We start from the raw sequence: 18,725 nt of genomic DNA, 5'->3' as shown, positions 1-18,725 counted from the left end.
GATCTTTTGCTTAGGTATAAAATGATGCCTAGGACTGCAGCGTGGTGCAGAGGAGAGCAAGCACTGGGCCTGCATCCACAAGACCTGGCAGTAGCCCTGGACCTGCTGTTGAGGGTCTGTTTCCACTCAGGCCCCCACTGCAGAGGCCTCATGTCCTCAGTGGTAAGATGAGGCCAAGGAATTAGATGCTCCTTCTTGGTTCCAACTCTTGGGAAATTTGTGAACTCCACACAGGTTCAGCCCTTCCTCTTTTCTTCTTGAGCCTGTTGGGCATGAGCAGAAAGCTGCACCCCGTAGCCCCGACCCCACCCTATGTGACTGGGCAGGTTAAAGGGGAACCATGGGGCCAGAGGCTTGGTGGTCCATTTGGGCTGTGTGGTGGGACTGACCTTGACTCACTGCGGGGGGTTGTTTGAGCTCTGAATCCAGACTGTTTGCCTTTAGACAGAACAAGATCCAAACAATTCTAGAAGAATGTTCACTACATTTTTCTTTGCCTCAGATACTTTGCTTACTACTAAATGTAAGTCTTTTCTGAGAATCTCAAATTTCCATTTCTTTCTTTTTGGCAGAACTCACTCACTCCTGTATGGCATTTGATTTAAACGCAACCTTTCTTCAGTCTCTTGGGGTAGATAATTTTAGCCTGATGAAATGATCTTTTGAGTTTTGTAAAATTGTTTCTGAGCAATCCCAAGTAGGGTTTACTTGGCGACTTTCCTCAGTAGTGATCAAAGATCGTGTGCTTTGGACATATGACTGCACAGAGAAGGAAGATTTCCTTTGCCTTCCTGGTAGCCATAAAAATATGGGGTAGTTTTCTCCTATTTGTAGACAACCCTCTTCCAAATGATCTTGAAGAAGCTGTCATTGGATGCATTAAAATTGCCAAGAGGATTTTAACATGTACTTATAGTTGTCCTTTGCTCAATGATGGGATGTGTTCTGAGAAATGCATTTTTAGATGATTCTGTCCTTGTGCAAACGTCAGAGAATGACTTGCACAAACCTCGATGGCATAGCCTACTGCACACCTAGGCTATGTGGTGTAGCCCACTGCCTAGATTGCAAACCTGTACAGTAAGTGACCATCCTGAATACCATAAGCAACTGTAACACAGTGGTATTTGTGTGTCTAAACATATTTAATCATAGAAAAGGTACAATCAAATATGGTATTATAATTTTAAGGAACCACCATTGTACATGTGGCCTATTGTTGATGGAAACATGCTGCACATGATTGTGTTTAAAAAATCATCTAAAAATGCTTGACAATGGAAAGAGGAGAAGCAAAATGTTGATCAGAGGAACCCAGTACCCAAACGAACTTGCCTAATTGAATTCAGCCATGTGTGTCTGGTGGAACATGTAGAAGTCAGAGTCCTGGGGTCAAACACCAGCCCTTCCTGCTTGACATTGGTGATGTCTAAGGCAAAGCGCTCCACCTCTCTGAATGTTGTTTCCTCATCTACAATAGGCACTGTTGTGATGTTGAATGAGAAAAGGGATCTAAAGGCTGAAAATGAAAACCATCCGCAAATGGAAGGTAGCCCCGCATTCTTCACTTTCCTCTTCCGGACTCTCCCCGAATTCCCTATGTCGGTTCTACTGTGTCGTGTGCAGGAACCAGTGTCTCATGGCATGGCAAGGGACTCTTTCTACTTGTAATTTCCAGTCCCCTCTGCACACCTGATTTTGATTGTGCCTCTCTTTGACGTTGGATGGTTACTGTATGCCAAACAATATCGAAATTGAAACATCTGCCAACATTAAATGGCTTAAGAAAGTATTCTTGTCTGTTTTCACCTTTTGTGTTGAATTTCCCAGCAAATTTTATAGGAAAAATCACCTATAGCACAAGTTTTCATTCCATTCAAAGGTAGACTCCAATATGTTTTTGTCAGTGTGAATAAAGGAAGAATAAATAGCTTATCACCTGATCGAAATTCAGACTAAGAAAGAACCATCAAGATCCTGTAACCAATCTACCCATCTCCTTTGCACTTTCTCTTCGGATGGCGTGGTCCAGCTGCTTCATTCTTCCTCGAAGCAACTTTTGTGTTTGCAGGAGAGTGTTGGGTGCTGCGAGATTCTTGATAACATAGAACTAAAGCTGCTCGAGGCCATACACCGTGAAGCTGGCTGCTCTGCCAGCTTCCTATCAAAGCTTCGTTTCCATTAGGGCAGACCTACCTTGTATTTGAAGAGAGCCTTTATGTTCTGCTTGAGTCTTCTCTTCTTCAAACCAAGTCGAACACCTGAGTCCCTCCAATATTAGGCCTGTGACCTGATTTGTAGTCATTTTCTTCACATTTATTTAAATGCCTCTGATGGTGTGGCCTCAGCACTGAGCGCAGGGCTCAAGGTGAGAGTGAGCCATGCAGTTTCTCGCCCCCAGTGTCTACTGTATACCTCCCTACACTGCACTTCTCCAGAGGACACTGGAGATGGCAGGAGTGCTTTTATAAATTTCCAATGGCTACTGTGGCAAATTACCATGGATTTAGTGGCTTAAAACACCACAAGGTTATGATTTACAGTTCTGTAGGTAAGAAATTCAACACGGGTCTCATTGGGCTAAAACCAAGCTGCTGGCTGGGCTGCATTCCTTTCTGGAGGCTCCGGGGAGAATCTGTTTCTTTGCTTTTTCCAGCCCCTGGAGGCCCTCCGCATCCTTTGGCTTGCAGGCCCTTCCTCTGTCTTCAAAGGCAGCAACCCTGCATCCCTCTGAGCATTCTTCTGCCATCACGTTGCCCTCTGGCTCTTCTCTTCTATCTTCCTCATCCACTTTTAAGGACCCTTGTGATTATGTTGGGCACTCTGGATGATCCAGTATACTCTCCCTCTTTCTTAGCAACCTTAATTTCACTGCAACATGATTCCCCTTTGCCATGCACCCTAACATAGTCACAAGTTCTGGGCTTAGGATGTCATCATCTTTGGGGGCCATTATTCTGCCTACCATACCCACTGAGTCTTATATGTGTTAAACATAGCTTCTGTATCTTGTAATCACATAAATTAAGGTTTTGGACACAAGTAGAAGGTCTTTCATTTGCTTCTGACACATTTTGTCCTGTATGTTTTGTGTGCTGTGTGCCATATAGCATTTCCATTGCCGTTGTGTCAGCCTTTCAGGACTCAGAGCTTGTCTTTCAAAATATTGGCTCACCTTTAAGCCTCATTTTATAAGCATCTACCATAATGTCCTTTGGAAGTGTACCCCAAATTGAGACTATATACTGATTATCAACTCAATAGAGAAATGTTACTGCAGCCAAAAGATGAACATAAAGCTTGTCCAGCCATGTAGGAGGTCTTGCTTACTTCAATACTTCTTTATCATCAGGACTAAGGAAAATAAATGAAATGTATATTGAAGTTTTTAATAAAAAGAAACATAGTAAGTTGCAGAAGAGAGCTGGGGTTAGCTGTTCAGAAGCCCTTTCCTATCATAAGGCATCATTGCTTAGCTGTAGTCCGTTAGCTTTAAGGAGTGGAGATATGTAGCAGTCTTCTCTATCTTTTCAGGGTTTGCCCCTATGTGACAACACTGATTTTGAGTACGGAATGTTTGAAAGAGTCTGATCTCTCTTTATTTTCTATTTGTTTTTAAAATAGCCTTTATGTTTCAGAGCAGTTTTAGTTTTATAGCAAAATTGAGTAAAAAGTACAGAGATTTCCTGTTTAGTCCCCACCCCCCAATCCCTGGCCCAAGCCTCCTCCGCTGTCAGCATCTCCTACCAGAGTGGTACGTTTGTTACAACCGATGAACCAACACTGACCCCTCACGTCATCGTCACCCAAGTCCGCGGCTCACATTAGGGCTCCGTCTTGGTGTTCCGCATTCTGCAAGTTTGGACAAGTGTAAATGACATGCATTCCCCATTCTAGTGTCGTGCAGAGTAGCTTCACTCTCCTAAAAATCCTGTGTCCCCCAATCCACTCCCCTTTCCCCTCCAAACCTGTTGTAATCACTTCACAATGGTTCTCTTTACTATCTCCATGGTTTTGCCAGTTCCACAATGTCATAGAGTTGGAATCATATGGTATGTACCTTTTCAGACTGTAAATGCTTAGCAGACATCTTTCTGCTCCACATATCTTCAGTGTCTTTGCCTGCTCGGGGTCTGTGGGAGGAAATACAGAGATCACCTGGGAGGTCACTTGCATTGCACATGAAGGAACTGAAGTTGGCATCATTGTGAGCTCACTCAGTTTTCCATGAAGATCTGTAAGTAAACCTAGTATTTAAGATGCCCATTCCAGTGCTCTGTCAACATGTCAAAGGCTATTAAGCAAGTGACTAGTTGGCAGAGACGGGGAAGGGAGCAATCTATAAATTGGTGAATAACTTGGGCAGAATGAAAAGAGTCTGGCCCTGGGGATCATCAAATGTCCATCAAGTGGGATGGAGTGAGGATGGCTGAGGAAGGGAGGGAGCATCACACATGATGTGCTGGGAACGGTGCTGAGCATCATATTTATATTCTTTCTTTTTATCTTCATGTGAGGATTGCTGTTGAAATGGTAGGTATTAGTTTTCTAAATTTGAACTAAGAGAGACTCAGAGAGGTAAATTACTTTCCCATGGCCACATAATTAGACAGTAGGTTTTAAATCCAGATTTGTCTTGCTCCAAAGCTTCCATTATTCCCATAAATTCATGAGTTTGCCTTCCCAGAGGCAATGGAAGTGCTTCTCCACTTGCCATGTAATCGATCTGTGACACCAGCCACTGTAAGGCTCACACAGGCATGATTTGGGTTGAATTTATAAAATCTTTCTCAGAAATGCGGAGCGTTCCTTTACTTTTAAGGATTGTGAAGAGGACAGCCAAGCCCACTCGGGGCGTTCCTGGGTCTCTTTCTCTTTTTTTGAATTATTAAAGCAACTTTTATTTATTACCAAGGAGATTTGAGGTGGTTTGCAATAAAAATAGAGATAAAAGAACATGGAAATCCTTTAAAAGAAGAATACAAACATAAACGCCAAGCAATAAATTAGAAAGTCAGAGAGAGGGAAAATCAGGGCATTTGTGTGCAATAAATGGCATCAGGCGACGTCCTGGAGGAAGCGTTCAGGCGGGAGCATGGCTCTCACTTCCCATGGAAATCTCTAGTTCCCTGGGTCATTTATGTTCCTTATCTGTCCCTACATTGAATCATTTTTGAATATTTGAGTTTCTAGTTGGAGAAAAGAAGTAATAGTGAACTGGATGTCTGAAACCACCAGAGGCTTTCGTCCCACTAATATTAATACACAGTTAAACTGTGCAGGTCATTGATTTGAAGCCTTCTTTGAGTCTCTTTTTTATATTAATTCATCACCAGTGATGAATTAATGTAGATGTAATGTAACTCTTGGTGTGATGCAGGACACTTTATCTGTGTGGAACTGTCCCCCTCCAGCCATCATTCCAATCTGTTTATGACACGATATCAGCTCTACCCAAATTGAGGGACATTCTACAAGGTAAGGACAAGATCATTTTTTTTTCTTTTTGAGACAGCACCTGACTCTGTCACCCAGGGTGGAGTGCAGTGGCGCCATCCTTGCTCATTGCAGCCTCAGACTCCTGGGCTCAAGTGATCCTCCTACCTTAACCTCCTAAGTAGCTGGGACTACAGGTGCACACCACCAAGCCTGGCTAATTTTTTTATTTTTGTAGAGACAGGGTCTTGCGATGTTGCCCAGGCTGATCTCGAACTCCTGGCCTCACATGATCCTTTTACCTTGACCTCCCAAAATGCTGGGGTTACAGGAATAAGCCACTTTGCCCGGCCAAAATAATTGATTTTTAGTGTTTGAAAGAAAGCATCAGAAAACTTGACGGTGGGGAAAACTGGCCGGCACCACCCACCTGCGGTCAAGGTTAATCTCACCAGTGATGAATTAATGTAGATGTAATGTAACTCTTGGTATGATGCAGGACACTTTATCTGTGTGGAACTGTCCCCCTCCAGCCATCATTCCAATCTGTTTATGACACAATATCAGCTCTACCCAAATTGAGGGACATTCTGCAAAATACCCAACCGGTACTCCTTGAAAATATCAAGGCCATGAAAAATAAGGGAAGACTGAGAAGCTGTCACAGTTTCGAGGAGGTAACTAGGAGACATGGTAACCAAATGCAGCATGCTGTCCTGGACTGGATCATAGTTTGGGGGAAATCCAAATAAAGTCTGTTAAATAGTATTAACAGTTAAATAGTATTGCACAAATGTTAATTTTGGTTTTGATAAAGTACCATGATTTTGTAAGGTGTTAGCATCAGGGGAAGCTGTGTAAAGAGTACACTAGTTTTCTCTGTACTATCTTTGCAACTATCTTAAAATTCTGTACTATCATAAATCTAAAATTATTTCAAAATAAAACGTTAAAAGAAGCACCAGAACTCCTCTTCCCCCAAGTGGAATATAATTAAGGACCTGCAATCTACAGAGCAGAGAAAAAAGGAATTGTTTGGTTGGAATCCTTCAGCCTTCCTTTGCGTCTCTTGGAATCCTCCTGCTGGACCCCTGAGACACCTCTGAGGCACATGAGGGCACCGAGGAGCACAGGAGGAACACAAGTACACTGGCCAATCTCTTAAGGGCCTTTTCAGCTGAAAATGGTATTCTGAGTTTTGCCAAATCTGCCAACGAGTGGCATTAGAGCAGTCAGAGAAGTCAATCAATCGAGTTGAAGTTTGCTGATCAAGCAAGGTGAAAGCTGAGAACCGGCTTGTATTAGGCAAAATGGAAGTCGTTCATAGCCTAACAACAGATGTTTCCTGTAGAAAGATGAGCATGAGCCTGATAGGAACTGGTCCAAAGAATGGAAGTAGTGAGAATGGAGACACCAGGCACAGGGGACACTTGGCGGGGACTTGGCCATCGGGGAGCACACACTGGGGCAGTGGCTATAGGGGAACATGGTGAAGGCTGGGTTCTTTTAGGAGGGGGGCCCATGATGAAGGCCAGGTTCTTTCTGGTGGGGGGGGGGGGCGGGGCATGGCGAAGGCTGGGTTCTTTTTGGGGGGCCCATGGTCAAGCCTGGGTTCTTTCGGGGGGGTCATGGCGAAGGCTGGATTCTCTTTTAGGAGGGGACATGGTCAAGGTTAGGTTCTTTCTGGCGGGGGGGGGGGTGGGCGCCGATGGTGAAGGCTGGGTTCTTTTTGAGGAGTCATAACTATTACAGCATGTCTGTTGTCATCTAAAGGGCAAGAAACTGAGGATGCAGTATCAAGAGAGGCAATAACTGCCAGGTGGACCTTCCTCAGTTGACCAGCAGTGTGGAGTCCACGCGCAGTGGGAGGGTTGGTCCTATGCAGGAACAGGACAGCCCCTCCGGAGTAGTACAGGAGAGGGCAGAGGATGCGGACACAGATCCCGGGAGGCGAGGAAGTGTGGGGTAGGGCCTGTGGATGTTTTTTCTGAGTGCTCTTATTTTCATACACAGAGGCAGGGCCGTGAACTGTGAATGTGGAGGGGGGAAGTGGAGCTTTGAAGAAAAAGGAAGCAAGAAATAGTTACTTGGAAGATTGAGCTACTGAAAGTACTGGAGAAATGACCTGGGGTTATGTCGTGGCACTAAGGAGCCCTTGAAGGTGGTGATCGCGAGTGGAAGGTGTGAGTCCAGGGGCAGGCAGTGGCTCCAGAGTTGGTAAAGGAGGATGTGGACAAGTTAGGGGTGGGAGGGTGAAATGGCAGCAGGGCTGGTGGCACAGAGGTGCTGATGAGATAGGAGAATTGGAGTGGGGCATTAGAGGGAGAGGGCTGTAAAGATGGGAGGGTGGAATGAGGTGGGTCAGAATTCCTGGTAATCACAGGGTCTAGGGTGTGGTCTGTGGTAAGGAGCAGGATCATCAGCTGTGATGAGGCCAAGGCACTGAGAAACCACAATTGGAAGGTTTGTATTGAGTAACTGTTGTGGTCCCCAAGGATCATGATAGAGAGAGAGAGACACACACACCAAACACCAAAGACTGATAAAGACTAAGAGTAAGAGGTGTGGCCTGGAGCTCAGTAGACAACTACTCAGAAGAAAAAAGGATGGATGGTAGAGTCTGATGGCAGGAACTTCAAAGAGGCTGAAGGGCTTTAGGGAGCAGGATGGGGTAAAGATCTGGAGACAGTGGTGGGTACAAGAAGGGCCCCTACCCACTTCCGTGGCCGGTGGTTCAAGTGTGTGGAAGAGAAAGGCATCATTTGAGACGGTACTGTGGGGCTGTATCCTCAGGAGAGTCAGACTCTGAAGTATGTCTTAGAAGTCTGAAAAACACGTACGCCTTTTGAACCAGCTATCCACATCTAGAAGTTTGTTCCAAGGCTACAGAATTAGAGCTAAGTTCTTATTCCCTATTGCTAGACTAATTTAGGTTACAACTTACATCAAATGGTGAGTTTATGATTTATATTTATTTCCGTTTTTTGGCTTTGCTCTGTTTTTCAGATTTTCTATGATGAGCATGTTTGAATACAGAAAATAAAAATATTTTTATATTTTAAGAATAAAGGAACTATAGTGGTTGCGGGAGAGATTATTAGGTTAACCTGTTAATCTAGGGCCACAGAGGGACAGGAAAGCCTTCAAGCCACCATCAGAGATTTTGTGAATTCAAACTACTTTTTGGTGTAACTTGCAATCCCCTGTAAGGACTTGCTAAGGTCTTTGCTGGTTTATTTAAAAACGTTCTAGCCCACAGAGAAATCAGTTGCCTAGGTAATAGTTACCAAATACAGAAAATAAATGCTATCTAACTCCGGCTTTCTAACTCTTCACAAACTAATTATACCTTCAACCAAAACATTGGATTTATTTTCACAAATTTGAGCCTGACATCTTAATTCATAACTAGCAGCTGCTGGGGCTTCTGGCAGCCATAAAAATAAGTGAAAATAAAACTAGGTTTTAAACCGAGTATTGAATACGGTACTTACATAATGTTCAAATCACATAATCCTTTAAAACGTACAGTTGAGGAAATTCATTGTGAAGAAAGGCAGTGGTTTTGCTGACCTCATCCAGCTGTTATCGTAAGTCTGATCCTTGGTGGCCTCTGACCTCACACGATTGTAATCAAAACCAGCTCTTGAAACTCTTCGTTCCTCTTCGTTTTTCCCTCTGCTCCAATTTTCAGATTTCCCCAGCTGCTGCTGTTGGCAGTTTAATCTCTCCAACCAGCCCTTCTGACGGCTTCTCGAATTCCTCCTTCCCCGGCTGTCAGCTCCCGCATCTGCTCCCACATGTCTTTTTCATCTCACTCGTCAAAATGTCAGGGCTGCAGAACAGCCTCAGTCTCATTATTTGGCTACTCAGTTCAGATGAACTGAAGCGCTTATTAGCAAAAGATTTCTGTGTTAATTATGCCGATAGAAACTCTGACACACAGATACGCTTAGGGGCATATACCTAGACTAGAACAATTTTTTCCTGCTAAGTTGCTGAATTGGCAGAGAAGCCTATGGATTTCACAGTACCTGAAATCAAAGCAGAACTGTCAGAGAAGACGTTCGATGGGGCAGATCTGTGGAAAAGTTTTATTGCATTTATTTATATGATACTTGTGTGCATTTGTGAGTTTTGTCTTGCGAGTGTTGATGTAAGTGTACTTTTGTAGTTTTGGTATTTTTCATTTTAGAGTGAGTAGTCTACCTTTATTGCTATTTACTATTGAGATTTTACAAACCTACAAAGAGCTGCTGTGTAAGCCGAGCCGATTTACATTTGCTGGTTGTTTGCAGAGAACACCCAGCACCTGCGTTTTACTGGTCACCCGGAAAGACGCTGTCACCTCCTGAATCTCATACAGAGCAGAGGAAATGCCACCGCGTGTGGCTGGCTGCCCGCTGTGAAATCCTATGAGGAAGAAGGGAAAGAAAACCTAATTCAAGTAAAATATGCTTTTTGGCGGGGGTTGGGGGAAGAAAAATAAGATCAAAATTCTGCCAGTGCCCTGTAATTTCAGAAGGTACAATTTGCATAATGTTGGCATGGCTTTCTGCATAATAAAAGCATAGTTATATTTTTGACTGAAATCAGCCCTAAATGCTCTCTAAACTAGTCACATTGGTTACTTTCCAGTAATTCTTGTATCCATAGATCTTACATTAAAATACCGTGGTTGTACACTTTTTGGTCAGCTTACTAATGTCTGGAGTTTTGTTGGTTTATTTGTTTCCAGTATCTCTCAAGAACCTCAGCATGAGTAAAAAAGTGGTTCTGGTTCCTGGTAAGAGAACCTGTGACACATGCTCACTCACAGACACTTCTGTGTGACGTAGGGCATGGTGCAGGTGGCTGCTCTGCGAGTTTCGAGGTGAAAGTGGCCGCAGCGAGGCCCCGTGATTCACTGCCTCGTGGGGGGTGTCGCCACGCTTCCCACTGACAGGCAGCCTTCCCCATGTGCTCATGTGGGCTTTGAGTAAACCACGCACTCATGACTATGCATGGAGCCCTCAAACCGTCTTGCATATGTCAGGTTCCAGGTCAGCTGACAAACGAAGATTTTGGTGTACTGTATGGTGGCACAATCTGTCAGTCAACAATGTGGTTTTGGCAGATTTTCCATCATTCAATTATTTTAATCTTTCACTGCATTTATTCTTATAATATTTTGTAAAGAAAAGCTCCTGAAACTTGTGATAAGAAGTACAAGTTTCAGACGGGAGGCTTTAGACACACATGAGTATCCTTAGGGGAGACGTTTTCAGCCACACTCAGGTGCCTGTTGGGTAGCAGGCTGAGTTCTAAAAGAAAACCGACAGAGCACACAGACGCACTGCCAGGAATGTCTCGTAGATGATTGGATTTAAAAGGCAAGGTGAACGCAGAAGTTTTTGAAAATGTATTTTACTCTGTAGTAACACAGCACAAATATTATTTTATATTAATATTTTATATCATTTTATATTACACAATATTAATATTCATATACATACATTTTAATATCTTAAATCTGTTTTTAATTCTGCACATTTTAATTTTATGTGTTTTTGGGAATGCATTATGTGCGGGACTAGCAGACTGCTGGTTCATTCACTATTTATTTTTTATTCTTTTATTTATCAAACGTTTTCTGAGTTTCTTTCAGAAGTGCCAGGCTGAGCTGGGCACTTCAGAAACAAAGATGAGTAAATGCAATCCCTGCCCTCTAGTCAGGGAGACAGACTTGACGCGGAGAATCATGCCCAGGTGTGGGAGGGCGCTATGCTGGCGCGAGGCGTGAGCGGCCGGGCAGGTCTTCCTGTGGGATTAGCAGAGGGTCGCTTTGCCCTCAGAACACTCAGCCCCTGCCTTTTGCTTGGCACATAGTCATACATCACCGTGCGACAGTCTTTGTATTTTCTTCTATAACCCCCCTTTTTTTTCTGTTTAAGCTTTTATGTGATGAAGAGTATCACATGAATGTATCCATTTTTTCCATTCACAGTGTGCTTTCATTGTCATGTCATCTTAATCCTACAGTTCCTAAAGATCCATATTTTTATCCCTATTTTCTAAGAGAGAATTAACTGAAACACAGAAGGGAAGGTGCCTTGTTCAAGATGAATCTGAAAGTGGATGGAGGCAGCAGGACTCACGTGCCATTAATCATTTTTTAAAAATAGAAAGACAATATGGAACTGCTGACCTTGGGCCAAGTGCTATCCGGAATGTGGAGGAAATCCACTGGAATGAGACTCAGTTTTGTTTTTCTCAAGAAGCTCATGTGTATTGGGGTTGGGGCACAGATCTATAGACAAGAAAATCTAATAAGAGAGATAAGTGTTAAAATAGAGGTGTGTACTGGGTACCCTGGAAATATACCACAGAGTGAACGATTGACTGTCTGGGCCTGGGAGGGAGGCTGCAGGGATTTATAGAATGTGTTATAAAGGAGAGGATTGCGAAAATGAATTGGGAAGGGCTTGTAGGAATTTGCCAACTTGACAGGGTGAGGAAGCGGGTGGTGGGCAGAGGGGTCAGCTTAGTCAAGTGCATGGAAGAGTGAGGTTACATTGGGGGAGTGCAACTAGTTTGGGGCAGTTGGAGCAAAAAGTGAATGTGCCTGAGGAAGGAATGGTATGTGAGGAAGACGGAGATACAGACAAGGTTCAGCTTTTAAGGTCCATCAGTGAGAAAAGGCAAGGCTAATTTGTAGTTAAAAAAAAAAAAAAATCGGCCGGGCGCGGTGGCTCAAGCCTGTAATCCCAGCACTTTGGGAGGCCGAGACGGGCGGATCATGAGGTCAGGAGATCGAGACCATCCTGGCTAATACGGTGAAACCCCGTCTCTACTAAAAAATACAAAAAACTAGCCGGGCGACGAGGCGGGCGCCTGTAGTCCCAGCTACTCCGGAGGCTGAGACAGGAGAATGGCGTGAACCCGGGAGGCGGAGCTTGCAGTGAGCTGAGAGCCGGCCACTGCACTCCAGCCTGGACGACAGAGCAAGACTCCGTCTCAAAAAAAAAAAAAAAAAAAAAAAAGTCAATTCCAAATCTCAGTGGCTTTAGACAATAAATCCCTATTTCGTGATCACAGCAGCCTTCTGTGGATTGGAGGCTTTCCTGGGTGGCTCTCCTCCACACGGTGACTCAGGGATCCTTGATTTTGTCATGCTGCTGTCTTCAACACATGATCTCTGAGTCTGCTACAGGAGGAGAAGGAAAGACATAGGAAGCCACATTAGATACACCAGCCATCTCAGCCCAGAAGGGACACATCCCGTCTCACATCCCGTTGGTCTGAACTAGTCGTCTGGGCCCATTTAGCTGTGCAGTGTCTGGTAACACAGTCTCGGGCAGCTCTACATCTCTGGTGGTCACCTGGTCATGGTCGCCATGCCCTCGTCTGTCAATGTAAGGGTTATGGTCTTTATCCTGTAGGTAATGCTAAAGCAGGGAGAGGATGTGATCAAATTTATGTTTCTAAGAAGGGGCTGTGATAGCAGGGGAAGAAGGGAGAGGGATGAGAGTATTATGTGTGTGCATCATATTCTCTCTTTTGGGTGTGAAGGCCTGGATCCAGGCAGGGGTGGGACCCAGGGACCCAGACAAGAAGTGATAGATTCCTGGGAGTAGACAAAATTGACTGCACTGGGCCACAAAGTGGATACGGGGGGCACAAATGAAATTGGAGTAGAGATTTCTGGTTTGGGTCTGCGCATTGCTTCTGAAAACAAGGGGATGAGCAGGTTTTGGGGAAGGAGGTGTGTGAACGTGCCGAGATCTCCGTGTCAGCTGAGCGACTTGATCCCTCTCAGGTTCTACAAGGCTTCTCACTGAAGACATCTTTTCAAGTGTTATTTCAAAGGGTGTTGTTTTTCGTTTTCAGGAGCATCTTTTTAATATCTTCTGCCAAATGGCATTCATCCCCGTAGGAAAGGTAGTGTTAGCATTGGGAAATGTAGTTTGGCCGGTGAAAGGTTGATTGCTGTGGGGTGTTCTTCCTGAGCTCCGAAGGTTGGTTCTCATGTGTTGGGGTCTACTCTGAAGAACATGGCCTCTAGATTCTCCTGCACTCTGATTTCTTTCTTTTTCATTTTACTAAAAATGCCTTTTCTGTTTCACTTACTCAGAAAAAGCAAGAATCTTCCCTGTGTCTTTTCAATTTTTAAATGACTAATGGATTGTGTCTGTGTAATCAGCATTTGGTAACACATCTTTGATTATAGCTTCTCTGATGGTATCCCATCATATTTTATGCTTATTTGAGATAATGCATGCAAAAACATATTGCACATGTAATACCCTATGTGAAAAGTATTTTTGTTAGTATTATCACTGTCACTACTAAGTCAATGATATAGCAGCGATGTTTGTCTTTTTATGATTAGTTGGTTTAGATGGCTACTATGTTTATTGGTGATTTTGTTTTGTTTACTGAAAGCAAGAAAAAGAACCATTTGACCTTCTAGAGGAAAAAAATACACCTGTACTCCTAGAAACCCCAGTAGAAATAGAAGCCCACAGAGAACCACCGATGAGACAATCACAAGAAAAATCATCACCAAGACAAGAAGAACAAACACCTGAGGAACAAGAGTCCTCCGAGCAGCCATGCCTGGGACAGCCACACCGAGAGCAGACACCTGAGATGCCAGAGTCCCCCAGACAGCTATTCTCAGGACAGTCATCCCAAGAGCAGACACCTGAGATGCCAGAGTCCCCCACACAGCTATTCTCAGGACAGTCATCCCAAGAGCAGACACCTGAGATGCCAGAGTCCCCCACACAGCTATTCTCAGGACAGTCATCCCAAGAGCAGACACCTGAGATGCCAGAGTCCCCCACACAGCTATTCTCAGGACAGTCATCCCAAGAGCAGCCACCTGAGGTGCCGGCGTTACCCATGCAAACATTCTCAGGTCCGTCATCCCGAGAGCAGACATCTGAGACGCCAGAGTTGCCCACGCAGCCATCCTCAGGACAGTGATGCCAAGAGCAGCCACCTGAGACGCCGGAGTTGCCCATGCAGCCATGCCTGGCACGACCGTCTCAGAAACACATGATTCAGGGGTAACAAATAAAACAACAAATACCATGAGAACAAAATGCCAACCATGTTGTGAAGAAAACAGTCAAAAACTAGAAAGGATCACAAGACAAATGAAAATAAAAGTGGACATTTTTTCACATTATGCTAAAGAGGTATGCTGGTGGAATATTAAAACCGTGAATTTCCTATTTTGGTGGCAAGACACTTTAAGTTCTTAAACACATGTTGTAAGCCGAAATTCATGTGGAATTCCTTCCTCTATTCCCTAACTGTGCAAGTCTGGGAGGGAAGAGGGTTGTTAGCAAGACTGGGTGAATCATTGCCCACTGGGGCCGACTTTCCCTTCTTACACTGTCAACCCATACCCGGCATTCCAGAGTGACTTAGCCACCTTGTGAACAGCACATGTTTACATAGTTACCTCCAATGTGTTCTCCTTTTCTTTCTTTTTTTTTTTTTTTTTTTTTTTGAGACGGAGTCTCGCTCTGTCGCCCAGGCTGGAGTGCAGTGGCCGGATCTCAGCTCACTGCAAGCTCTGCCTCCCAGGTTCACGCCATTCTCCTGCCTCGGCCTCCGGAGTAGCTGGAACTACAGGCGCCTGCCACCTCGCCCGGCTAGTTTTTTGTATTTTTTTTTTTTAGTAGAGACGGGGTTTCACCGTGTAGGCCAGGATGGTCTCGATCTCCTGACCTCGTGATCCACCCGTCTCGGCCTCCCAAAGTGCTAGGATTACAGGCTTGAGCCACCGCGCCCGGCCTGTTCTCCTTTTCAAAAGTGAATTAAGGCATATTATAATAATTATACGTATCTATTTTTATCTACACACAACATATACATCTATGTACACGTATTTGCCGATACAGGTGTGTGTGTGTGTGTGTGTGTGTGTATGTGTATATATATGCCATATACATCCTAAATGGACAGTAGCATCCTATGTACATTTTTGGTGGCTAAGAGAATGGACTCAAGTCAGTATACAGATTTGGCTTCTCTCCTCATTAAGGGTGTGCACAAGGTCTGTGTCTCAGTTTAGAGCTAATAGTAATAACTAACTCATAGGCTGTTGGGAAAATTACTTACCATAAGCAGAACGGTACTGGACACACAAAAGGCACTAAGAAATGTCGGCGACTGCAGTTACTCCATTCGGGTGGTTGTCTTTTCGTTTCTGTTACCAAGTGAGAGAAGACAGGCCGAGTCCCTACTGAGACGAGGCCTGCACTTGACTCCAGGTTGGCTGAGCTTCTTGCTGGCTAGCACAAAGATGGCAACGGGGATTCTGGGATGGTCTGAGTCCTCTTAAAGATCAGACCACTTTCACACCATCTGCCAATTAGTGGTATACAGTGTTGCACATGGAAAAAGAAAGAAAAGTTATTATTCACCATATTTGGGCTTCTTGATTTGTTCTTAGACTTGACTAGAGCATTTGTAACACTTTAAGGGGGAAATTTGTAATCCAATAGGAACCATCACCATCTCATCCTGAGCATTTTTTAGTTAATACGTTTCTGCTAGACAGCACATCTACTTTGATTTGGTTTCATTCTAAGTGTATGTTTTAGTGCTGGAAAAAGAACTTTGAAACTGCATTTCTGATTGCTTTTGTTGGTGACTTCTTTTCCAGCTGCCCTAGTGCTTGTGGTTTAGACCAGCAAGCTGCTGTGGAAGGAATGGATTAGGGCTAAGAGAGCCAGGCCCTGGCTCCACCATTTGTTGACCACAGGGTCTTGAACAATTTACTTTTCTTCCGTGAACATTAGCTGTCTTCTGTAAAATGATGATGATAGCAGATTCATAGTTTGCTAGAGCTGGAAACAAATTTAGAGATCACAGAATTCCCAACAGACATTGTACTGTGAAGTACCCACAGGGGTTGGGTGGCTGGCCTGAAGTCACATGAGACTTGTAGCTTGGAGGGAGCAGGGACAGGACTGGAACTCATGTTTTTCTTTCCCTCCTTCCTTCCTTCCTCCCTCCCTCCTCCTCCTCTTCTTCCTCCTCCTCCTCCTTCTTCCTTCTTCTTTCTTCCCCACCCCGTCCTCCTGTTCTTCCCTCTTCTTCTCTCCTCCCCATCCTCCCTCCCCTCTTCCCTTCTCCTCCTCCTCTTCCTCCTCCTCCTTTTCCTTGTGACAGGGTCTCGCTCTGTCGCTCAGGCTGGAGTGCAGTGGCACAATGACAGACTCAAGCATCCTCCCACCTCAGCCTCCCATGTAACTGAGACTACAGGCATGAGCCACCACGTCTGGCTACTTTGTTTTTGGAGAGATGGAGTCTTACTATGTTGCCCAGGCTTCTTCTTTTATAAAATTTGATTTCAGGTCTATTATAGCACTCTATCTTCCTTAGTATAGAATTTGTGTATGAATCAAATGGAATTAAACACTCTGAACATTTTACTAGAGGTAAAAGAGATTCATTTTACTTAATGGATACATAATTTAAGAAATTTAGAATGTTGCCTCTAGATGATGTTCACCTTTTGGGGCTTAGTTTTAGAGTGGTCCTGGTACTAGGAGGATGACTTAAATAGCTCTTCAAGAGAGTTTTTCAGCACTGTGATTGAACCAAACGATCCAGATTCAAACACTGCTGTAGACTCAACACTCAATGCTGGTTGGTCAGGATGGGGACTGTGGAGTGAGAAGCGGGAGAAGATGAAGGAAGGGGCAGCGGAATGGTAAGGGGTGTTTTAGATGAACTGAAATGGAGTGGGCACCAGCACTGCACAAAAGCTAATTTCAAAATCAGCGTTCCAGGTTTCCTGCGGCGGTTCTGCACGGTGCATGTTGCCATTGGGTGTGCCGTGAGGAGCTGTGCGTCTGCAGGTCCCAGGTCCCACCCCATCCCTCCCAGGAACAACACCCAGAATCCAGAATCCAACAGAAATGCCAACTCCTGGGAGAACCAGAAGCAAACTGTGGCCAGGCCACATCTTAGGGATGTTTTCTGTTAACCGGCTTTTCTCTGTCTTTCAGATGGCCCCGGAGTGGAAACCTGTAGATTCATAAAACCACCTTTGTGATCTATCTGAAGTCCACTTTTCTTCAACCATGGGCTTCCATGTCATATATGGACATTTTAACAGCAAGAAAATCACATGTGGGGTGAAACTAAAGCCACACACAGTGGTGTCTTCTCGAAAGCCAAAGATGAGGTTTCCCGGTTGAGCTCCATATTCTTCTTCTTCCCTTTCTCGGTGATATTTCTTTTTAGTAAACATTTTAAAGAATGAAACATGGTTCTTTATCATGAAGCCCCCAAAAGATCATTCAGAAAATGAGAAGAAGTTGAGAAAACCTGTGTATATTTTCCCTTCATGGTATTTTTTTCCTAGAATGTGTATGGGAACGTATCTCATTTGTATGTAACTTGGAGGTTGTCACAGAAACACGTACTGATAACTTTTGCTATATGTAAAGTTTAAAGTATAAAAGTGTTTTCCCTTCTGAATAACTAGTTCAAAGTGAAAAGGAAAAACACCCAGGGCTCGCTGGTGACACGGTTAGGCTGTATGTCCTCACTCAAATCTCACGTTGAATTGTAATCCCATGTGTTGGAGGAGGGGCCGGTGGGAGGTGATTGGATCAAGGGGGTGGACTTCCCCCTTGCTGTTCTCGTGATAGTGAGTGAGCGCTCCCGAGACCCAGCTGTCTGAAAGTGTGTAGCGCTTCCCCCTTCACTCTCTCTCCTGCTCCACCATGTGAAGAAGGTTCTTGCTTCCCCTTCGCCCTTCTGCTATGATTGTAAGTTTCTTGAGGCCTCCCCAGCCATGCCTCCTGTATAGCCTGCAGAACTGTGAGCCAATTAAACCTCTTTTCTTAATAAATTACCCAGTCTCGGGTAGTTCATTATAGCAGTGTGAGAACAGACTTATACAGCTGGGAAAAGGATTTTATTAACTTATTTACTTATTTTTATGAAGGCAAAAAATAGTACCCATGGGGCTTCATTAGACCATGTGTGTGCATGTGTGTGTGTATGTGTATGTACACACGGCCTAATATGTATATATATCCCTCCCAGGGATGCACACACATATATAATCTATCAGTCTGGGGAGATTTAACAGTCTTTCTTTAGCAAAGATTTTAATTTCAGCAAATTGTGTGTGCCTTCAATTTGCTCTGTTTGTCTTAGGAATTTGAAGATTGTTTTGCTGAGACACACTTATAGCTTTTAGCTCTCTATTTTGTTTGTATTCTAGTCATATATAAAGATGGTGTAGATTGTTTACCTTTATGTTTTGGTAA

At 44.2% G+C, this 18,725-nt stretch overlaps 1 protein-coding gene across 1 annotated transcript in view; it reads left to right on the top strand.

The window, feature by feature from the left end:
* Positions 1-18,304, top strand: part of DCDC2C (doublecortin domain containing 2C) — a 143,071-nt gene extending 124,767 nt beyond the window's left edge. The window contains exon 11 of the mRNA XM_030921649.1: positions 17,451-18,304. The gene's annotated coding sequence lies outside the window, so the exon portion shown is untranslated. The remainder of the gene's footprint in view (positions 1-17,450) is intronic.
* Positions 18,305-18,725: the final 421 nt, after the last annotated feature.

Source organism: Rhinopithecus roxellana, chromosome 17, assembly GCF_007565055.1.
Source record: "Rhinopithecus roxellana isolate Shanxi Qingling chromosome 17, ASM756505v1, whole genome shotgun sequence".
Taxonomy (NCBI): domain Eukaryota; kingdom Metazoa; phylum Chordata; class Mammalia; order Primates; family Cercopithecidae; genus Rhinopithecus; species Rhinopithecus roxellana.
This window is presented reverse-complemented; position numbering and strand designations above follow the sequence as displayed.